Source organism: Phyllobates terribilis, unplaced genomic scaffold (assembly GCF_046119375.1).
Source record: "Phyllobates terribilis strain yellow unplaced genomic scaffold, ASM4611937v1 Scaffold_3__8_contigs__length_932513732, whole genome shotgun sequence".
Taxonomy (NCBI): domain Eukaryota; kingdom Metazoa; phylum Chordata; class Amphibia; order Anura; family Dendrobatidae; genus Phyllobates; species Phyllobates terribilis.
Window position 1 is genome coordinate 449647882 of NW_027362763.1, and position 25102 is coordinate 449672983.

A 25102-nucleotide genomic window follows, 5' to 3' on the forward strand; every position below is an offset into this window, starting at 1 on the left:
GTGTTTATGATGCCCGTAGAAAATATTTTTAGAGGCCTACCTCTACCATTCTGCATGTTATACAAAATGTTCATGTATACCCCCTAGGGGTAAATGTTTTTCAACCCATGCACTTACTGCATGGGCATTACCACTATAGGAGACCCACTCCTTTATAATGAGAACATTTTTTTTACTGAGGTCCTCCTCTACGTCTCTTTAAAGGGCTATTGGAATGTGTCCTTATTTTTGGCAGCCCTTGCAGTGACTGCATATGCAATAACAGTAAAGGAAACCCTTAATAATGGGAACAACAAAGCATAGCCGACTGATGGCCCGCTAACAATAGTGAGGGACTACTGCTGGCCCTCTAACAATAGTAAGAGCTGCCTGAAGGCCTTACAAAAATAGGCTTTGTCACTTTAAGAGTCCCTCCTTCGTAAATGAAACAGGATGTGTCTGATGATGTCTCACACACCACATGGCCAGATAAGGTAGTAAAATGTTATACTTACATTTACTGGTGAATGTATTTTTCATGGTTGAAAGCAATGCAAAAGTACAAAAACTCATCAAAAACGCTACGTCAAGATGTAGAAGACCATTTTTGTTTTTGGTTATTTATTTTGTCTTATATACAAGTCATTACCCTGGAAAGAATGTTCCTTAACATTTTTTCAAGGAAAATCCATTTTGGCTTCGTTTTTGTACGTTTTATTGTGAGTCCGTAAAAGTGGCGTAATACTCAGGAAACATTGTTCACAGCAGTGACCTAGGTGTCAGAGATGCTTCCGGGGGTCTTCTCCATGCTGTTCCCATATCATTTGATCATTGTTTCCATCGATTTGTCCAATTTATAGGCCCCCTCCAGACCTCCGGGGGAGGGGGGGAAGCCTGGAAAAATGCTAGAGTTTCCCATTGACTTACATTGGGTTCGTTGCTCGGGTCGAGCACCTGAGCATTACCATTTGCTCGACCCAAGCAACGAGCACCCGAGCATTTTAGTGCTCGCTCATCCCTAATAATTATGTCACCAACATAATATCCAGTGTTGGAATGTGCTGTATCACAAGGTGAACTTAGACCCAGATTGTTCATATGGGCTATGAGATGTTAAACATATAGCTCATAGAGCCAATGAATGATGCAGGATTTAAGAAAAGCAAAAAGTCCATTAAGCCTAGACAATACTAATCTCCATATTTCTCTGCATGACAGGGCAATGTACAATGGTGCTTACCAAGAAAATCATGAAATTGACACTATAATTGGATATTCTGCCACTTTCATGTGTGCTATGGTCATAGGGCATCAATGGCACATATCTCATGCGGTTTCGTGCTCGTTGCCGCTTACACCCTTCCACGTTGCCCGCACATGTGTTTGTGCGGCCAGCAGGAGAAACCGTATATGGAAGTTGCAGCTGCGCTCTCAGTCTCTCTGGTGTGTGAGAGACCCGACACGCAGCATTCACTGGTCTAGGTCTCAGGCTCAATATCAATCAATACACTGCACTCTGCAGCGTGCAATGAGGTGTTACGGAAATCTGACTTTTACTATCTGGTTAACTGTCAGGGCAAAGACCCTGACACGCGTTTCGCCGGGGTACCAGCTTTTTCTAAGGGTGGAGTTGGCCACACTTTCAAACTATTTATGCATCCTGTCTTGATTGACAGGTATGACGACCAATAGGAATAAAATTGTTTATATACTCCAAATAACAAGATTAGAACAGAGGGGTAGATAGAAAAGTATCCTTATCCACAAGATTATTAAGATTATATATCACAAAGTTCATGAATTGCAAATTAAACTGAATAATCATAGTAAGAATTGAAAATTAGCAATTCATCTTGGAGACAATCCACATCCATCCCGTATAGTGATATGTCCTGACTATAATATTATCTTACATTCTTATAATCAGGAATTTTCTTATGTCCATCCTATATGATAATTAGTGTTGAGCATTCCGATGCTGAAATATCGGGTATCGACCGATATTCACGGTATCGGAGTTCCGATACTGGGTTCCGATACTTTTAGAATATCGAATACCGGAATCGGAAGTTCCCATAATGCCTGCGCTCTGCAGTGTCTCTGAAGGATGACAAGCTGGATGGCAGCGCTCAGCTTACTGTACTTGTCATTTAGTGTTAAAGGATTTATTAAAAAAAAATAATAGTGTTTTCATGCACCGTCTCTTTAAAAAAGCCGGGCGGCAATTCAGCATCGATATCCGACAATTTAGAACATAAAGAATAGAGCATCACACATAGATTAGATAGATAGAAACATGTCAGTCACATATATAAGAAGTACAGTGATAGTGTTGATTACTGTACTTATCATTTAGTGTTAAAATAAAGGATTTATTAAAAAAGAAATTGGCGTGGGGTTCCCCGTAATTTTAGTCTCTAGCGGAGGTTAAGCAGACGACTGGGGCAGATGTTTGAAGCCTGGGAAGTGGGTAATACCCACGGAGCTTCCCAGGCAACTAATATCAGCCCCCAGCTGAATACCTAGCTTTTACTAGCTATTAAAATGGGGGACCCCAAAAAATGACGTGGGGTCCCTCCTATTTTAATAGCTAGCAAAGGCTAGGCAGACAGCTGGGGGCTGATATTAATAGCCCAGGAAGGGTGCCATGAATATTGGCCCCCTCCCAGGCTAGAAACACCAGCCGTCAGCCGCCCCAGAAATGGCGCATCCATAGGATGTGCCAATTCTGGCACTTAGCCTCGCTCTTCCCACTGCCCTGTAGCGGTGGCAGTGGGGTAATAGGGCTGGGGTTGATGTCAGCTTATAATGCCAGCTGACATCAAGCCCAGGTTAGTAATGGAGAGGTGTCTATAAGACACCCCCATTACTAACCCCATAGTCAAAGTTAAAAAAAAACACAAACACCCAGAATAAAGTCCTTTAATTGAAATAAGCACACAATTCTTTATTGTTCTAAATTAAACCATACTTACCATCACGCCCATTCCAGCTAAAGCCAACGATCTCCTGCAATAAAAGTAAAATAATAAAGCAACCTCATCCTTACCTTTCCATGGTTCCCAGGACGGCTCCAGCTCTGCTACATTCACATGACAGGCTGGATTGCAGCCGAAAGCTGCCATCCAGCTTGCCATGCTGCAGACACTGAGAAGCGCAGGCATGCTTGCGCTCCTCAGTGTCTGGCTGTGACGGCATAAAGATGAGCTGAGTTCATGTCCAATGAACTCTGCTCACCTCATGCACGTCACTGACAGCGTGGGAAAATTCTCCTGCGCTCAGCGCTTGAGCAGGAGAATTCTCCCACGCTGGGATGGCATTGAGATGACAGGCTGGATCGCAGCTGAGCGCTGCCATCCAGCATGCCATCCTTCATAGACACTGCAGAGCGCAGGCATGCTTGCGCTCTGCAGTGTCTCTGAAGGATGACAAGCTGGATGGCAGTGCTCACCTGCTATCCAGCCTGTCATCAGAATGCCAACGTCTGCTAGAGACTAAAATTACGGGGAACCCCACGCCAATTTTTTTTTTAATAAATCCTTTATTTTAACACTAAATGAAAAGTACAGTAATCAACACTATCACTGTACTTCTTATATATGTGACTGACATGTTTCTATGTATCTAATCTATGTGTGATGCTCTATTCTTTCTATTCTAAAATGTCGGGTACCGATGCTGAATTGCCGGCCGGCTTTTTTAAAGAGACGGTGCATGAAAACACTATTATTTTTTTTAATAAATCCTTTAACACTAAATGACAAGCACAGTAAGCAACACTGTCACTGTACTTCTTATATATGTGACTGACATGTTTCTATCTATCTTATCTATGTGTGATGCTCTATTCTTTCTGTTCTAAATTGTCGGGTACCGGTGTATGCCGCTGCTGAATTGCCGGCTTTTCATGTAATACATTCTACATTATTTTTAGTTGTTTTCCTTCATGTAGAATTAACCTACAAGGAAAGAAAGCGTTTATTTTTATTCCGATATTTGTTTCCCATTGACTTGCATTGGTTTCCAGTATCGGAATCGGCGATATCCGATATTTTTTGGGTATCGGTCCGATCCAGTCCGATCCGATATTTCCCGATATCGGAAGGTATCGCTCAACATTAATGATAATGTATCTTTTCTATAATGTTAAAGGGAATCTGTCACCCCACCCCTGAGCGATATCAGACCTCTACTATGGGAATACAGGTGATAGAAAAGTAAATCTATACTTACCTGTATGGCCCATAGCAGAGGTCTGATTGCAGAGAAATCTGGTTTTATAAAGTCTGTTTTCCAGAGGCTTGGTGTCTGGGGGACGCCAAGCAGTACGCAGCCAAAGCGGCGCTTTGTGTATGCACGAGAGGGGAGGCCCTGTGACGTGTCCTACTCTGCCTCCCCTCCTGCGCATACGCAAAGTGCCGCTTCCATGGTGCGTGCTTTGTTTCCCTCCGGCCCCATTTGGCTGCGTACTCTGCCACAGCCTTGTATTGTGCAAGCAACGGTGAGTCACTGAGACTTCCGCTCCACTGGCAGTACGCAGCTAAACGGAGCTGGAGGGAAACAAAGCGCGCTCCTTTGCGCATGCACAGGAGGGGAGGCAGAGCAGGGCACGTCACAGGGCCTGTCATAGGGCCCTGTGACGTGCATGGGAGGGGGGGAATATGGTAATTTAGCACAGATGTGGCGATTTAGGGGAATAGTAAGCAGATAGAGGGGTTTGCTTGGCATCCCCCAGACACCAAGCCTCTGGAAAATAGACTTTATAAAACCAGATATCTCTGCAATCAGACCTCTGCTATGGGCCATACAGGTAAGTATAGATTTACTTTTCTATCACCTGTATTCCCAGAGTAGAGGTCTGATATCGCCAAAGGGGTGACAAATTCCCTTTAAATTCTTGTGATCAGGAATTCTTCTATGTATAGTGGTTAGATGGCACATAGAGATGTTCTCATTCTACTATATTATCAATGGTAATGTACTTAGCCTTATTAGAAATCTTTTATATTATGTATCCTCATGATAAATTATTTGGGGCATACAATGACTCTTGCAATTAAGGATGTAAATAAGACGGATATGATATAACTCTCATTTAAGGAAAAGAGAAATTAAATTTTTTAGTTAAATTTTTAATATACGAATAGGTATGGTCCACAGTATAAATTTATTGTGCCTCTCAAACAATGACAGACTAGAATCTTTTAAAGATCTTTGCTATCTGAATTCTCATTCTAAATTATCTTATACAGGAATTCAAACTACATATTATGATAGTATAGTGTCCTATACATAAATATATGAATTCTTAATAAGTTATTTTATGCAGGAACTCATACTGCATGTTGTGATGCTATGGTATCATATGTATTGCAAAAGATCTAACGCATCAAAAGGAAAAGGGGGAGAGAGAGCTTAGTGAGTGAGAGTCTCGATACTATTAAGAACAACCAAAGTTGAAGTTCTCATTCAATCCTTGAGGGTTAACGGTGTTGAGCCTGAATATCCACTTGGTCTCTTTCTTCAAAAGTATTGAGTCCAGGTCTCTGCCCCTGATATCCAATTTATGTTGGAGAATAGCCCATCCATTGAGTTCTTTCCACCGTAGACCATGTTTATTTTTAAAATGTTTAGCGATGGGAGTGGGGACAAATGCTTTTTTCTGTTCCTGGTTGACTTTTTCATCTTTGTCAAAATTAGTGATACTCCTAATATGCTCTTATGCAGGTTCTCAAATCTCTAGTGGTCTTGCCCACATATTTTAGCCTGCAAGTACCCTCCACAGAGTATATTACTCCAACCGAGGAGCAATTGAGATGGTGTCGGATATAAAAATCTTTTCCAAAGGCATCTGTTAGGGATTACTTAGGGATCAAAATTTGACAGGCCTTGCACAGGAAAAAATCCAGGATCTCTTGTTGTTTTTGCTTTATCCGTATGTCTAAAATGACTAGATACTAGGAGACTCGCGAAGAATGTTGTTTTTCGGCACTCGGAAGAGGCCTGTTATGTTAAGTGTTTCTGAAGGTCACAATCTGACCTGAGGATGTTCCAATGCTTATTTAAAATGTTCAGCATTGTTGGCAAGTCTTCTTGATAATCTCACTAAGTTTTCTAAGTTTTCTTGGTTTTGGTTGCGATTTTTAAGGATCAAAAGGTCCTTTCTTTCTGTCCTCAGAGCAATATTATATACGTCGGAATTGCTCTACATTTGTGGATTTTAAATCAAGAGCTCAGGAATTGAAAAGGAGACTTCTTGAAAGAAATTACTCAAAAAAGATGATCAAAAGACAGCATGGGAAAGACCCCTGGAAGCATGTCTGACTCCCAGGTCACTGCTGTGAACAATGTTGCCAGAGTATTACGCCACTTTTACGGACAATAAAAAGTACAAAAATGAACTCAAAATGGATTTTCCTTGAAAAAAATGTTAAGGAACATTCTTTTCAGGGTAATGACTTGCATATAAGGCAAAATAAATATCCCAAAACAAAAATGCTCCTCCACACCTTGGCCTATGTTCATACATAGCGTTTTTGATGCATTTTTGTACATTTGCATTGCTTTCAACCGTGAAAAATACATTCACCAGTAAATGTAATTTTAACATTTTACTACCTTATCTGGCCATGTGGAGTGTGAGACATGATCAGACACATCCTGTTTTATTTATGAAGGAGGGACTCTGAAAGTCACAAAGCTTATTTTTACAAGGCCATCAGACGGCTCTTACTATTGTTAGAGGGCCGGCAGTTGTCGGTCACTATTGTTAGAGTGCCATCAGCTGGCTATGCTTTGTTGTTCCCATTATAAAGGAGTCAGTCTTCTATACCGTTATTACGTATGCAGTGACTGCAAGGACTGCCAAAAATTAGTCCGCACTGCAATACCCCTTTGAAAAGACATAGATGAGGGCCTTATTAAAAAAATTGTTCCCATTATTAAGGAGTGGGTCTCCTATAGTGGTAAGGCCCATGCACTAAGTGCATGGGCTGAAAAACATTTACCCCTGGGGGGTATACATGAACATACTGTATAACATACAGAATGTAAGAGGTAGGCATGTGAAAATATTTCCTATGGGCATCATAAACACCCTTAAAAAAATTATGTGTGTGTTACATCACGGTCACCCTGGTCATGTGGTGGTGGAGGATGAGGAGAAGGAGAGGTAGGAGGATAACATAAAATAGATGAAATCCTGAAGCGAATACCAATATCTGGGTGTGAAGAGGTGCATGCGAATAGACCCCCCCCAAAAAACACTGGATTTGACTTTATGTACCGCTGCTATCATCCAGTGGTGTTGAGAAATCTGGCCCAAACCAGCCCTTGTTCATCTTGATAAGAGTCAGCCTGTCAGCATTTTCAGTTGACAGGCGGATGTGCCTATCAGTTATAATGCCCTCTGCGGCACTAAAAACTCGCTTTGACAAAATGCTAGCAGCAGGGCAGGCCAGGACCTCCAAGGTATAGAGAGCCAGTTCATGCCACATATCCAGCTTGGATACCCAATGGTTATAAGGCACAGAGGAATCATGGAGGACATTGGTACGGTCGGCAAGGTACTCCTTCAGCATCTTCCAAAACTTTTCCCTCCTTGTCAGAGTACCCCACGCATCAGGGTCTGGGAGCTGGGAGGGTCTGAGAAAGCTGTCCCAGACCCTTGATAGTGTTCCCCAGCCTCTGCTGCATCATATTTGTGTCTCCCTCGCCTGTACTCCTTGGTTGTCCAACAAATTATGACCTCTGCCGCCAGCGTTTTCAAATGATAAAGAGAATGACTGTCCATGCTCTCTTCCTCCTCCTCATCCTCCTGCTGATCCTCCTCCTCGTTCTCCCTATCCTCAGGCCATCCACGCTGAACAAACGGTATGACAGTTGTTTGGGTAGTACTGTCTGTAGCGCAGGAAAACAACTCCTGTTCCTCCTCCTCATCCTCCTCTTGATTATCACCCAATCCGAATTGAGATGAGGCAAGGCTGTGTGGCATCACCCTGTATAGTTGCTTGCTCCATCTCATCCTGCTCCGCCTGCAATGCCTCCTCTTTAATTGTGAGTAGCGAGCGTTTCAGTAGACAGAGAAGCAGGATGGTGACGCTAATTATGGCATCATCGCCACTCACCATCTTGGTGGAGTCCTCAAAGTTTTGGAGGCCGGCACAGATGTCAGACATCCATGCCCACTCATCAGCTCTTATGAGCGGAGGCTGACCTGAATACTGATGGGTATGTTGAAGCTGGAACTCAACAACTGCCCTCTACTGCTCACAAATCCTTCCCAAAATATGCAACACTGGATACCAACGTGTGGTGACATCACACACCAGTCGGTGAGCTGGAAGCTCCAAATGCTGTTGAAGCATGGCGAGGGCAGCAGAGGCTGTAGGTGACTTTCTGAAATGGGCACACAGGCGGCACACTTTCACAAGCAGCTCAGGAAGATCCGGGTAAGTTTTGAGAAACCGCTGAACCACTAGGTTGAGCACATGGACCATACATGGTAAGTGTGTGAGTTTGCCAAGCTTCAGAGCCGCCACTAGGTTCCAGCCATTGTCACACACAACCATGCGTGGCTGTAGGTTGAGCGGTGACAGCCACAGATCTCCCTGCTCTGTTACAGCTTTCAACAACTCTGCAGCGGTGTGTGGTTAGTCACCTAAGCATATTAGCTTCAGCACAGCCTGTTGCCGCTTGGCCAAGGCAGTTCTGCAGTGCTTCCAGCTTCCGACTGATGTGGTCATTGTGGCGATGGAGGCTGAAGAGGAGGAGGAAAATGTGCAGGAGCTGTAGAATGTGGGGGCAACCCTGATTGACCCAGGGCCTGCAATCCTCAGTGTCGAGAGGACGTGTTCCATCCCAGGGTCTGACTGGGTCCCGGCTTCCACTATATTAACCCAGTGTGCCATCAGTGAGATGTACCATCCCTTGCCACAAGCACTTGTCCACGTGTCCATGGTTAGGTGGACCTTCCCAGTAACTCCGTTAGTGAAGGCACGGGTAATGTTCTGGAACATGTGCTTGTGTAAGGTGGGGACTGGCACACCTGGAGAAATAGTGGCGTCTGGGGACTGAGTACCGAGGGATGGCCACTGCCATGAGGTTGCGGAAAGATTCCGTCTCCATGAGCCTCAAAGGCAACATTTCAAGTGCAAGCATTTGAGAAATATGGCAGTTTAGTGCTGTGGACTGTGGGTGGTTGGCTGCGTAATTGCGCTTGCGTTCAAAGGACTGGGGTAGCGACAACTGAATGCTGCGCTGGGGCAAGGATTGGTTGCTGATAGTGGTGGTTGCAAGTGCAGGGTGGGAGGCATCTTCACCTGCGCCATGGCGTGCATGCACATCAGCGGAATAGGCACTGGTGTCACCTGCAGACACTGTTTCTGGACCCTGGCGTTCGGTCCAACTAGTCGTGTGCTTTGTTGTTATGTGCCTGAGCATGCTGGTGGTAGTCAGGCTGGTAGTTTTGCTGTCCCTGCTGATGCTGGCATGGCAGATGTTGCAAATGGCCTTTTTGGGGTTAACTTGACAGTCTTTAAAAAAGAGCCAGACTCGCGAAGACCTAATTGTTGGGCTGGCAACTTTCCTCATGTTGGTGTTCTGGGAAACAGTTGCCTGCCTTGTGTCTGTGGCCACCCCACACTTGTTCCTGTCTGTTGTGGTGCTACACCTCCCACCCAATCTGTCCTGCTGTCTTCTCTATACATGTCACCTTGCCAGGTTGGGTCAGTGACTTCATCATTCACCACCTAGTCTTCCACGTATGCACCCTGGCCCTCCTCCTGACTTGCTGCCAATTGTGTCTCATCATCATCATCCTCCACTTGCGACAGTAATTGCACCCCACCGTCGCCTTTGGGCATCTCTACATGCGATCTCCTCTTGCCCTGCTTGAAGAAGGCCTGCCAGAGAGTACCGAATCTATAAATGGAAAAGTGAACAGCTCTTCAGAGTGTCCAAGTGTGGGATCAGTTGTCTCCGGGCACTCGGCATGGTGGGAGGAAGGAGGATCAGGGCGAGGAATATGTAGTGCAGACTCACCGCTACTGAGACTCGACCGTGTGGAAGACAGGGTGGTGGTGGCAAATTGACTGGAAGCATTATCTGCTATCTAACCAACAACCTTTTCACACTGCTCTGGCTTCAATAGTGGTGTTGCATGGCTCCCTGCAAAGTGGGACAGGAAGGTAGGATGACATGATGTGGGTGCTTGTTGTGCTCCCTCAGCCGGCACAATTTCAGCTTGCCCATGGCCTTGGCCTCTGCATGCACCATCACCATCACGTCCACTTCCCTGTCCCTTGCCATGTGCCTTGCCCATTTTAAATGGAGTATAATATTTGCCACATTCCCAAAAATGTCAGGATTATTACCACAGTAATATGGGATCACATTTGATTACCACGGTTTTAGGCAGTGGCTTATAGTATAGTATTGGTCAGCGACCAAGTGTGAATAGGTTTGAACAACACCCAACTGGCAGACTTTCAGTGGAGTATAATATTTGTCACGTTCCCAATAAATTTCAGGATTATTACCGCAGTAATATCAGATCACGTCTGATGACCACGGTTTTAGGCAGTGGCCTATTAGTATGGTATTGGTCAGCAACCAAGTGTGAATAGGTTTGAACAACACACAATTGGCAGACTTTCAATGGCATATAATATTTGTCACGTTCCCAATAAATTTCAGGATTATTACCGCAGTAATATCGGATCACCTGAGATGATGGACAATTTTCTCTGCTTCCACAATAGAGCAATGTGAATAAAATTAAATAAATCTGGTTGTAAGCTGCAAAAAAACAAATGTAGCAGTTAAAATTGTGTATTATATTGCTTTTCAAGCAAATAATCAGGATTAAGAGCAAAAAGAATATTGGCCCTGATATGTAGGGCTATGGATATCAGTAAAAGCAGCAGACAGAACGTGCAATGGACCCTTTTCAGCTCTATACAGCTCTATACACTCTCCACAAACTATGCCTGCCTAACTCCTGCTATCACCAGGATTGAAATGCATGTGGATTAGTCCTTAGAAGGACTGTTAGTTGAGATGTACATTTCCCTGAAATACCTAACTAAATAAACCGCCAACTCTCACTAGCTCAGCAGCACCTCCCCCTACTCTGCCGGTCTGAAGGGTATACTGTGACGAGCATAGGGTCACCGGGTCTCCCCAGCATTCAGGAAGTACTTGCCAAGTGCCGAGCATCTCGAACACTGAGACGCTCGGGCAAGTACAGAGCAGTTGCGAGCATGCCCGCTCATCACTAATAATTATATATATGGAAATTACTATATGGATTTATAAACCCAACCATTAATTTAAGTAGGGACACTGGTTAAGGATCCATAATTTATTATATCCTTACTATCTGGTTTCTATCAGGACTTTAGTGGATCATGGTCACCAATAACATATACTAATCTACCAACTGTGATCCAATATACATCCTTAACCCCTTAATAACATCTGACGTACTAATACGCGTCTGTGCCCTGGGACTTAAGAGCCAGACCCGTATTAGTACGTCATCGCGATCGCCGCCGGGTGTCAGCTGATTGTCACAGCTGACACCCGGTACTATGTGTAGGGAGCGGTCCTGCACCGTTCCCAGCACATTAACCCCCGCGATGCTGCGATCGAAGTCGATCGCGGCATTGCGGGGGCAAGGGGAGGTGATCGGCGATACTCACCTCCTTTTCCGGCTTCCAGCGCAGTCTGCAAAGGCTTCCCGGGTGTTGCCATGATGACCCGATGTCGTCATGACAACATCCGGGTCACCAGAGAGCAGGAAGATTGCTTGGACATGCGCAGTGCATCTCCAAGCAATCTTCACACTGTGCACTTCTGACAGCCTTCATGGCATAGGGATGGTGCTCCATTCCTGTGCCATGCAGGCGATCAGAAAAAAAAAAGTGAAAGTCCCAGAGTGGGACAAAGTAATAAAGTGTATAAACTGTGTGAAAGTGGAAAAAAAAAAAAAAATGTGCAAAAATATTATAAAAAAATAAAAAAAATAATACACCAAAAATAAAAATATAATGTACCCATCAATAAATATTATTATAAAAAAAATAAAAAAAAAACAATAAAAGTACACATATTTGGTATCGCCGCGTCCGGAACAACCTGACCTATAAAACTGTCCCACTAGTTAACCCCTTCAGTGAACACGGTAAAAAAAAAAAAAAAAACGAAGCAAAAAACAATGCTTTATCACCATACCGCCAAACAAAAAGTGGAATAACACGCGATCAAAAAGACGCATATAAATAAAAATGATACCGCTGAAAACGTCATTGCGTCCCGCAAAAAACAAGCCACCATACAGCTCCATCAGCCGAAAAATAAAAAAGTTATAGCTCTCAGAATAAAGCGATACAAAAAAATATTTTTTTCTATAAAATAGCTTTTATTGTGTATAAGCGCCAAAACATAGAAAAATGATACAAATGTGGTACCGCTGTAAACGTACTGACCCGAAGAATAAAGCTACCTCATCAATTTTACCACACGCGGAACAGAATTAAAAAAAAAAAAAAAAACAATTCCTGAATTGTTGGTTTTTGTTTATTCTGCCTCCCAAAAATCGGAATAGAAAGCGATCAAAAAATGTCACATGCCTGAAAATGGCACCAATAACAACGTCAAGTCATCCCGCAAAAAACGAGCCGTCACATGACTGTCTGCCAAAATCTGGAAAATTATAGCTCTCAAAATATGGCGATGCAAAAACTAGATTTTACAAAAAATGCGTCTTTTAGTGTGTGACAGCTGTCAGTCATAAAAACCCCATATGATTCTGGCATTGCTGTAATCACACCGACCCGAAGAATAAAGTCGTCTAATCACTTATACCGCACAAGGAACGGCGTCAAAAATAAACTCTTGGGTTAGGATTGGGCTAGGGTTAGGGCTGGGTTTGGGGCTAGGGTTGTGCTGGGGCTAGGGTTGTGCTAGGGTTAGGGCTGGGGTTGAGATTTTTTTCAAAAGTAAGAAAAAAAGATGACGATATGGCGACTAGTGTTGAGAGCAAGTGCTCGCTACTTGAGTTTGCATCGGGTGCTCTGGTATGCATTGAGTATCGTGGGTATTTGAGTGACATGCTCGAGTCTCTGCCCCATATGCTTCGCAGCCAAAAAACTTTACGGGGATTGCCTGCCATGCACGAGCGATCCCCGCATGTTTTTTTTTGGGTGTCTAATAACCGTGAAACATGCGGAGCAGGGACTCGAGCATGTCACTCGAGCACACGCTGTACATGGTGCATACCTGAGTACCCGATGCAAACTCAAGTAGCGAGCACTTGCGCTCAAGAATAATGACAACTTATTCAATATGATGACCTAATGTAAACAAATTCTGTGCCGTACCTCTGGGTTCAAAATGTTCACTATACACCTTAATAAAATCCTTGAGGGGTATAGTTTCCAAAATGGGGACACTTGTGGGGGAGCTCCACTGTTTAGGCACATCACGGGCTCTCCAAACGCGACATGGTGTCCGCTAACAAATTGAATGGAAAATCGGCTCAAATTGTTAGCGGACGCCATGTTGCTTTTGGAGAGCCCCTGTGTGCCCAAACATTGGAGCTCCCCCACAAGTGACCCCATTTTGGAAACTAGACCCCCCAAGGCACCTATCTAGATGCATAGTGAGCACTTGGAATCCCCAGGTGCTTCACAAATTGATTCGTAAAAATGAAAAAGTGAAAAAAAAAAAACTTTTTCATTTTTATGAATCAATTTGTGAAGCACCTGGGGTTCCAAGTGCTCACTATGAATCTAGATAGGTGCCTTGGGGGGTCTAGTTTCCAAAATAGGGTCCCTTGTGGGGGAGCTCCAATGTTTGGGCACGCAGGGACTCTCTAAATGCAACATGGTATCCGCTAACAAATTGAATGGAAAATCGGCTCAAATTGTTAGCGGACACCACATTGCGTTTGGAGAGCCCCTCTGTGCCCAAACTTTGGAGCTCCCCCACAAGTGACCCCATTTTGGAAACTAGACCCCCCAAGGCACCTATCTAGATGCATAGTGAGCACTTGGAATCCCCAGGTGCTTCACAAATTGATTCGTAAAAATGAAAAAGTGAAAAAAAAAACACTTTTTCATTTTTATGAATCAATTTGTGAAGCACCTGGGGTTCCAAGTGCTAACTATGAATCTAGATAGGTGCCTTGGGGGGTCTAGTTTCCAAAATGGGGTCACTTGTGGGGGAGCTCCAATGTTTGGGCACGCAGGGACTCTCTAAATGCAACATGGTATCCGCTAACAAATTGAACGGAAAATCGGCTCAAATTGTTAGCGGACACCACATTGCGTTTGGAGAGCCCCTCTGTGCCCAAACTTTGGAGCTCCCCCACAAGTGACCCCATTTTGGAAACTAGACCCCCCAAGGCACCTTTCTAGATGCATAGTGAGCACTTGGAACCCCCAGGTGCTTCACAAATTGATTCGTAATAATGAAAAAGTGAAAAAAAAAACACTTTTTCATTTTTACGAATCAATTTGTGAAGCACCTGGGGTTCCAAGTGCTCACTATGAATCTAGATAGGTGCCTTGGGGGGTCTAGTTTCCAAAATGGGGTCACTTGTGGGGGAGCTCCAATGTTTGGGCACACAGGGACTCTCCAAATGCAACATGATATCCGATAACAAATTGTCGGCTCAAATTGTTAGCGGATATCATGTTGCATTTGGAGAGTCCCTGTGTGCCCAAACATTGGAGCTCCCCCACAAGTGACCCCATTTTGGAAACTAGACCCCCCAAGGCACCTTTCTAGATGCATAGTGAGCACTTGGAACCCCCAGGTGCTTCACAAATTGATTCGTAATAATGAAAAAGTGAAAAAAAAAACACTTTTTCATGTTTATGAATCAATTTGTGAAGCACCTGGGGTTCCAAGTGCTCACTATGCATCTAGAAAGGTGCCTTGGGGGGTCTAGTTTCCAAAATGGGGTCACTTGTGGGGGAGCTCCAAAGTTTGGGCACAGAGGGGGTCTCCAAACGCAATGTGGTGTCCGCTAACAATTTGAGCCGATTTTCCATTCAATTTGTTAGCGGATACCATGTTGCATTTAGAGAGTCCCTGTGTGCCCAAACATTGGAACTCCCCCACAATTGACCCCATTTTGGAAACTAGACCCCCCAAGGCACCTATCTAGATGCATAGTGAGCAATTGGAACCCCTAGGTGCTTCACAAATTGATTCGTAAAAATGAAAAAGTGTTTTTTTTTTCACTTTTTCATTATTACGAATCAATTTGTGAAGCACCTGGGGGTTCCAAGTGCTCACTATGCATCTAGAAAGGTGCCTTGGGGGGTCTAGTTTCCAAAATGTGGTCACTTGTGGGGGAGCTCCAAAGTTTGGGCTCAGAGGGGCTCTCCAAACGCAATGTGGTGTCCGCTAACAATTTGAGCCGATTTTCCATTCAATTTGTTAGCGGATACCATGTTGCGTTTAGAGAGTCCCTGTGTGCCCAAACATTGGAGCTCCCCCACAAGTGACCCCATTTTGGAAACTCGACCCCCCAAGGCACCTATCTAGATGTATAGTGAGCACTTGGAACCCCTAGGTGCTTCACAAATTGATTCGTAACAATGAAAAAGTGTTTTTTTTTTTCACTTTTTCATTTTTACGAATCAATTTGTGAAGCACCTGGGAGTTGCAAGTGCTCACTATGCATCTAGATAGGTGCCTTCGGGGGTCTATTTTCCAAAATGGGGTCACTTGTGGGGGAGCTCCAAAGTTTGGGCACAGAGGGGGTCTCCAAATGCAATGTGGTGTCCGCTAACAATTTGAGCCGATTTTCCATTCAATTTGTTAGCGGATACCATGTTGCATTTAGAGAGTCCCTGTGTGCCCAAACATTGGAACTCCCCCACAAGTGACCCCATTTTGGAAACTAGACCCCCCAAGGCACCTATCTAGATGCATAGTGAGCACTTGGAACCCCTAGGTGCTTCACAAATTGATTCGTAACAATGAAAAAGTGTTTTTTTTTTCACTTTTTCATTTTTACGAATCAATTTGTGAAGCACCTGGGAGTTGCAAGTGCTCACTATGCATCTAGATAGGTGCCTTGGGGGGTCTAGTTTCCAAAATGGGGTCACTTGTGGGGGAGTTCCAATGTTTGGGCACACAGGGACTCTCTAAATGCAACATGGTATCCGCTAACAAATTGAATGGAAAATCGGCTCAAATTGTTAGCGGACACCACATTGCATTTGGAGACCCCCTCTGTGCCCAAACTTTGGAGCTCCCCCACAAGTGACCCCATTTTGGAAACTAGACCCCCCAAGGCACCTATCTAGATGCATAGTGAGCACTTGCAACTCCCAGGTGCTTCACAAATTGATTCGTAAAAATGAAAAAGTGAAAAAAAAAACACTTTTTCATTGTTACGAATCAATTTGTGAAGCACCTGGGGGTTACAAGTGCTCACTATGCATCTAGATAGGTGCCTTGGGGGGTCTAGTTTCCAAAATGGGGTCACTTGTGGGGGAGCTCCAATGTTTGGGCACACAGGGGCTCTCTAAACGCAACATGGTGTTCGCTAATTATTCAAGCAAATTTTACAATCAAAAAGTCAAATGGCGCTCCTTCCCTTCCGAGCCCTACAGTGCGCCCAAACAGTGTTTTTTCCCCAAATATTGGGTATCTGCGTGCCCAGGGGAAATTGCACAACAAATTTTGCGGTCCATTTTTTCTTGTTACCCCTGTGAAAATAAAAAGAATTGGGTCTAAAGTAACATTTTTGTGAAAAAAGTTAAATGTTCATTTTTTTCTTCCACATTCAAAAAATTCCTGTGAAGCACCTGAAGGGTTAATAAAGTTCTTGAATGTGGTTTTGAGCACCTTGAGGGGTGCAGTTTTTAGAATGGTGTCATTTTTGGGTATTTTCTGTCATAAAGACTAGAGATGAGCGTTGTTCTACTCGAACTGTTCGCCAATCTCAAATTCGAGCTGTTTTGGGCGGTGTTCGAGCCGGTCGGCGAACACGAACAATTTGAGAAAAATTCGGCTGTTCGAGGTTATGTTCGATAACTGTTCGTGCACCAAAATCATAACTGGATTTTTTCTCAGTAATGATGAAAATTAATGTTAATACGCAGTTTGAGTGTACAGCGGGGCGGGGGGAGGGGCAGGGGATGGATCTCTGCAGGAACAATGAAGATCTCCATTTTTTTTTCTCTTTCCCGCATTTGCAGTGGGGAGGTGCAATCTGTCAGCCTATCAGCAGCGCACACACGGAGCGAAGTGCTTTTTTTCACACAAGCAAGGGCATGTGTGATTGGCAGTGTATGTCACATGTCCTTGCCCTATAAGACCAAGCCATTTTCCCCGTCGCCACCATTTTCTCACTGCTGCAGCTGCGTGTTAGACGGCACCGCTGTTGCTGTGTGCGCTATACCTTGTTAATTTCAAGCCAATTTTCGCACAAATATACAGATAGCTTGGGAGTAGGGAATAGTTGTGATTGCAGTCCTTTTAAGGACTAGGTTACAGCATTTCCTACGACTTTTATCAGGCAGGTCTGTGCTCTTAAATAGATAGATTGTGGGAGTAAAGACTAATTGTAATTGGAGTCCTTTTCAGGACTAGGTTACATCAGTTCCTATCAGTTTTTGCCAGGCAGGTCTGTGCCAGTGCTGTGCAAGTTTTTTTCACAGCATTTGGCTGAATCTAGCAAAGCTAATCCTTTTTGGCCTATTGCAGAGTGTGTTAGTCAGTGGAGTAGCCTATCTGTGTTGCAAGATATACCACCTGTGTATAGAATACCAATTTTTTTACTGCACCTAGTGAAGTAAAATCTTTTGGGCATAGCATCATTCTATTAGTCCATCTATACTGACCTCCATCAGGTTGCAAATTGAATAAAAAAATTTTCTGCATCTAGCTCTGAAAAAATATTTGGGCTTCTAGCGGTGTGTGGGACTTGGTCTATTAGTCCATCTATACTGACCTCCATCAGGTTGCAAATTAAAAATAATTTTTTTCTGCATCTAGCTCTGAAAAAATATTTGGGCTTCTAGCAGTGTGTGGGACTTGGTCTATTAGTCCATCTATACTGACCTCCATCAGGTTGCAAATTAAAAATAATTTTTTTCTTCATTTAGCTCTGAAAAAATATTTGGGCTTCTAGCAGTGTGTGGGACTTGTTCTATTAGTCCTTCTATACTGACGTCCAGCAGGTTGCAAATTGAATATAATTTTTTTCTGCATCTAGCTCTGAAAAAATATTTGGGCTTCTAGCGGTGTGTGGGACTTGGTCTATTAGTCCATCTATACTGACCTCCATCAGGTTGCAAATTAAAAATAATTTTTTTCTGCATCTAGCTCTGAAAAAATATTTGGGCTTCTAGCAGTGTGTGGGACTTGGTCTATTAGTCCATCTATACTAACCTCCATCAGGTTGCAAATTGAATAAAAAAAATTTCTGCATCTAGCTCTGAAAAAATATTTGGGCTTCTAGCGGTGTGTGGGACTTGGTCTATTAGTCCATCTATACTGACCTCCATCAGGTTGCAAATTAAAAATAATTTTTTTCTGCATCTAGCTCTGAAAAAATATTTGGGCTTCTAGCAGTGTGTGGGACTTGGTCTATTAGTCCATCTATACTGACCTCCATCAGGTTGCAAATTAAAAATAATTTTTTTCTTCATTTAGCTCTGAAAAAATATTTGGGCTTCTAGCAGTGTGTGGGACTTGTTCCATTAGTCCTTCTATACTGACGTCCAGCAGGTTGCAAATTGAATATAATTTTTTTCTGCATCTAGCTCTGAAAAAATATTTGGGCTTCTAGCGGTGTGTGGGACTTGGTCTATTAGTCCATCTATACTGACCTCCATCAGGTTGCAAATTAAAAATAATTTTTTTCTGCATCTAGCTCTGAAAAAATATTTGGGCTTCTAGCGGTGTGTGGGACTTGGTCTATTAGTCCATCTATACTGACCTCCATCAGGTTGCAAATTAAAAATAATTTTTTTCTGCATCTAACCCAGCCAATAGTTTTGGCCTAATACCACAGTTTGGCCACTCAGCTCTGCTCGGTTATCATCCATTGTTTTTTTGTGCAAACAACTCCAGAGTTGTGAATTAGTTAACCACCAAAATGAGTGGAAAAAGGCCTGCTGCTGGTGGAAAGGGGAATAGGCGTGTTGGGAAGGGGAAAAAAGGTTGTGTCCGTGGGGTAGGTGCAGAAGAAAGACCATCTTCCAGCCAAACTAAAATGTCTACTTCTTTTAGCGGACAATGTGATAAGATCCCTTTCTTACGGCCACGCCAATCGCTACAAATTCCAGATGAGGCACAAAAACAGCAGGTGCTTCAACGGATATCAAGTGCTCCTTTAAGTGGGCTCTCCTCCACATCAACTTCAACATCACAAATACTCCAGTCCTCAAAGGTGTCACCCAAATCGCACTTGCTTCCTCACAGCTCCCAAATCTCCAGCTGCCCGTCTGAGTATGAGGTAGAACAGATGGTTGAGTCTGCAGAGCTGTTTACTCATACTATAGCCTGGGAATCAGAGGTCGACTCCAGCGCTTCTGTGAATCCAGACGAGGAAATGATCTGCACTGATGCCCAGAATCTTTATGAGTCGGATCCAGGACCAGACGCAGAAGGTTCTGACCATAATGTAGACCCTCATTCCCAAACTGTAACTCCTGTTGGTGGAGACAATGAGGAAGACGATGATAAGACTCAAATACCTGATTGGAGCGACAACTTTAGTTTTTTGTCAGGGCAGGAACAGGTTGGCTCTGAGGACGACGGGTGTGATAACGCACAGGGTGATGATGATGAGGTCGGAGATCCCACTTACTGTCAACCCACAGTCAGCCAAGAGATGAGGTCAGCAGAGGAGGTGGAGGAAGATGCTAGTGACGACGAGGTCAGGTTGCGCCTTCCTGGACAGAGACGTAGTACTGGAAGCACGTCAACAACTGCATCCTCAAACACAACTCTGCCTCTCACCACAAGTCGTGGTGGCTCTTCAGGTCGCATGGGTGCTAAGCCTTGCATAGCCTGGGCATTTTTTCAGATCGATAAAGATGACCCAACTCGTGTTATCTGTAACATTTGTCAGCAAAAGCTAAGTAGAGGCCAAAAAATACATAGTTTGAGTACTTCATGCATGAACCGGCACATGGACATGAAGCATAAGTTGCAGTGGGAAGCTCAGTGTGCTACAATGCGGTCTAGCCGGCCGGGCCAACCACCGTCTGCCATATCTTGTGCATCCGCGGCCTCTTCATCCTCTGTGACTGGGGGGACAGCAGTCACACCTGTTTTGGGGCGCAGACCTGCCACCTCTTTACCCGCAACAGCCAGCGTGATTGGCAGGTCATCATTTTCTTTGGAGGTGGTAACACCAGCTGGTCTTGAGCGCTGTCCGACATCGATAGCACCACCTTTGGATCAAGGCAACCTAACATGTCCGCCTGCATCTTCCTCACAGACCGGCAGTTTGCCGGGGACACCCTTATCAACCCCGTCTAAGCACAATAGCCAGCCCTCGGTCCCTCAGATGTGGACAAGTAAAAGACCATTTCCTCCTAGCCATGAGAAAGCTAAGAGGTTGAATTTCACCATCTGCAAGCTCTTGGCTACAGAAATGCTGCCTTTCCGCCTGGTGGACACAGAGGATTTTCGAGACCTTATGTCCGTCGCAGTGCCCCAGTACCAGATGCCCAGTCGGCACTACTTCTCAAAGAAAGGTGTGCCTGCGCTCCACCAGCATGTCGCACACAACATCACCGCTTCTTTGAGAAACTCTGTGTGTGACAGGGTGCATTTCACCACAGACACTTGGACGAGTAGGCATGGACAGGGGCGTTACATGTCGCTGACTGGGCACTGGGTAACTATGGTGACAGCAGGACAAGGGGCTGCTGTCCAAGTCTTGCCGTCCCCACGAGTTGTGCGTCAATCCTCTTTATGTCATTTTTCCTCCACTGCTTCTGCCTCCTCAACCTCCTCTCGGTCTTCCACCTGCACCCAAAGCCTGTCTGGTCATGCCACAAGCTTTCTAACTGCGCAGAAGGGATCCTGCACACCTCCTTACTATGCTGGCAGTAGGGCTCAACGTCATCAGGCGGTTTTTACATTGAAATGTCTGGGAAATGTGAGTCACACAGCTGAGGAGTTGTGGTCAGCTCTGGAGAACCAATTTCATGAATGATTGTCTCCACTGGACCTGAAACCAGGGAAGGCCGTGTGCGACAATGCTGCAAACCTGGGTGCGGCCCTTCGCCGGGGCAATGTCACACACGTGCCTTGTATGGCTCACGTGTTGAACCTGGTTGTCCAGCAATTTTTAGCCCACTATCCCAGACTAGATGGCCTTCTGCAGAGGGCACGGTCGCTGTGTGCTCACTTCCGCCGTTCGCATCCCGCAGCTCAGCGACTTACATCTCTACAGAAGTCGTTGGGCCTGCCACTTCACCGGCTAAAATGCGATGTGCCTACCCGGTGGAATTCAACTCTGCACATGTTGCAGCGACTGTGGCAGCACCGACAAGCCCTGGTGCAATACGTTCTGACGTAAAGCCTGGGCCAACGAGATTCAGAGGTGGGGCAAATCACGCTGGAGGAGTGGTCTCAGATCAGGGACCTATGCACCCTTCTGCACAGTTTTGAAATGGCGACGAAGATGTTTAGTGCTGACGATGCCATTATCAGCATGACTATTCCGGTGATTTACATGCTGGAGCACATGTTAAACAGAATTCGGAGTCAGGTGGTGGCACAAGAGGAGGTGGAGGAAGTAGAGGAGGAGGAGTTGTATGCGGAAGGGCTAACATCTGCAAGGTCCAGACGGTCGGCAGCACCAGGGCGGCAGGCATGTGAGGGTGGGGGAGATGATTTTACCAGGGCGCATGGTAGCAGCCAAACTAGTGAGGAAGGTGCAGGAGCCCAGGAAGAAGTGGAGGACGAACTGATGGAAGACTCATCAGATGAGGGAGACCTTGATCACATTTCTGTTGTGCGAGGTTGGGGGGAGAGGACAGAGGAAGGAAGCATGATTGTTACCTCGCCACCAACACAACAGGGACTTGGTGCTCCTGGATGCGCAACACACATGAGTGCCTTCTTGCTGCACTACCTGCAACATGACCCTCGAATTGTGAGAATTAGAAATAATCCTGACTACTGGGTTGCCACACTGTTAGATCCCCGGTACAAAAGTAAATTTGCAGAAATTATTCCTGCCATAGAAAGGGATGCACGCATGCAGGAGTATCAGCAGAGACTGTTGCAGAATCTTACATGTGCTTTTCCACAAAATACCAGTGGTGCACGTAGTGAATCTCACAGTTCCAACTTGCCAACCGTGGGACCGTCAAGTGTTCAGCACTCAAACCGTAACAGAACCACAGTATCTGCTGGTAACATCAATTTTGCGGAATCATTTCACCACTTTTTTAGCCCATCCTTTGCAAGGCCACAGGAGACAAGAAGTCTGACACATAGTCAACGCCTAGAGACGATGGTACAGGAGTATCTCCAAGTAAACATTGAAGCCACGACTGTGTCACTGGACCCTTGCTCTTTTTGGGCTTCCAATCTGGATAAATGGCCGGAGCTAGCCACTTACGCCTTGGAGATCTTGTCATGCCCCGCAGCCAGCGTTCTGTCTGAACGTGTGTTCAGCGCTGCTGGTGGTGTGCTGACAGATAAGCGCACGCGGCTCTCCACTGATAATGTAGACAGACTCACGTTCATAAAGATGAACAAATCATGGATCCGAAACGACTTTTCTACCCTTGTGTCATCCTGGGGAGAGTAAAAGCTTGATGATTGGTTAAAATCACCCTACCAACCGTTTTAAGCTTTCAAATTACTAATCATGTTTATCTGTATCTTGACTGGAAAATAATTTGGGCTTTGTAGCAGTGTGCAGCACTGATCCTATTAGGCCATCTATAATAAGCTTCACCAGATTTAAAATTAAAAATAATTTTTAGCTGCATCTAGCCCGGAAAATAATTTTGGGGCTCCGAGATGCGCAAGACACATAAGTGCCTTCTTGCTGCACTACCTGCAGCATGACCCTCATATTGTCAGAATTCGAAGTAATCATGACTACTGGGTTGCCACACTCTTAGATCCCCCAAACTTTTCGATCAACCTTTTCATTTTAATAAAGACCAAAAAAATGGTCATTTTTGAAATTATAAGCATTAGCAGGTTGTTAGAAACTGAAATCAAACAGTTTTCAACTCAAAACTTTATTCTAGGTGATGTTACATTTTCACATAGGACCCCTTGTTCGAAAGGAGCTTCTGAACTCTCTCGTCCATTGAATTTGTCAGGTTTTGGATGGTTTCTGCTTCAATTGTTTTGCATGAGGACAGAATACCCTCCCAGAGCTGTTGCTTAGATGTGAACTGCCTCCCGCCATCATAGACACTCCTTTTAATGATGCTCCAAAGGTTCTGAATGGGGTAGAGGTCAGGGGAGCATGGGGGTCACACCATAAGTTTGTCCCCTTTTATGCCCATATCAGCCAGAGATGCAGATGTTTTATGTGCAGCATGAGATGGTGCATTATCATGCAGAAAAATGATCTTGCTGTGAAATACACGGTTCTTCTTCTTGAACCATGGCAGGAAGTGCTGTTTGAGAAAATCCACATACATTATGGAGTTCATCTTTAGCGCCTTCAGGGATCCTAAAGGGGCCGACAATCTCTCTCCCCATGATTCCAGCCCAAAACATTACTCCACCTCCTCCTTGTTGGCGCTGTAGCCGTGTTTGCGTGGGGTGTCCATCAACCAGCCATCCTCCACTCCATTCATCTGGACCATCGAGCGCTGCACGGCACTCATCCGTGAACAAAACAGTTTTGAAATCAGTCTTCATGTAATGTTTGGCCCACTGGAGCCGTTTCTGCTTGTGTGAAGTGGATAGAGGAGGTCGACAGGATGGCGTATGCACAGCTGCAAACCTCTGAAGGACCCTGCATCTTGTTGTTCGGGGGACGTTGGAGGCACAAGCAGCTTCAAAAACTTGTCTGCTGCTATGACAAGGCTTTTTTGCCGCTGCTCTTTCAACCTGACGTAATTGCCTGTAGGAAAGAGTCCTCAATTTGCCCTTATCAGCACGCACACGTGTGTACTGTGAATCAGCTACATACTTCTTGATTGCCAAGACACTTCATCCTGATCATCGCACAATGTTGATTGTAGTCATGCCTTGACCTAAACACTCCACAATTTGTTGCTTCTCAGCAGCCGACACATCCTTTTTCTTTCCCATTTTGGCAGAAAATGTAGGCTGCTTAATAATGTGAGAGAGCCTTCTTAAGTAGTCTTGCCTTTCATTGGACACACCTGCCAAACTAATTAGCACAGGTGTCTGCAATTGCTTACAGTGATATAAAGAGCCCTGACACACATCACCATCAATGAGTTTAACTGACAAACAAACAAATTCTTCCCTTATCACTCCTAAACACTTTTTGCATAATAATTTGGAACGCGGTGTACATGTGCTTTTCCACAAAACACCAGTGGTTCACGTAGTGAATCTTACAGTTCTAACTTGCCAACCGTGGTCTGTATGGAATTGTTCAATAAAGGGCCCAAAATTAAGATAACATAGATGGGAGAGGTCTCTATGAATAGGAATTCCTAAGTATTTGATACCCTGTGAGGGCCAGGCAAAGGGAAAGTTGGACTGGATGGAATCCTATATGGATTTAGGGAGGGAGACATCGAGGGCCTCAGACTTCGCTGCATTGATTTTAAAATTTTACCATGTAACAAAGTGATCTATTTCAGCCATAACAGCAGGGATGGATATATGTGATTGAGTGATATATACTAGGACATCATCAGCAAATAGAGAGCACTTGTACTCGGTGCCTCCCACCTCAATCCACCTAATATTGGGGTTATGGCGAATTGATGAGAGCATGTGCTCCGTCACTAGGATGTATAAGAGAGGGGACAGAGGACATCCCTGCCTTGTCCCATTGGTGATTGTGAAAGGTGATGAAAATGTTCTGACGCACCCCCTGGGCCTTGGGACACCCGGAGCCGGACCCTTTTTGGTGGATGCTGGTGGTTGTAGTCTTCGTGGCGGCGATCCGGTTCCGTGG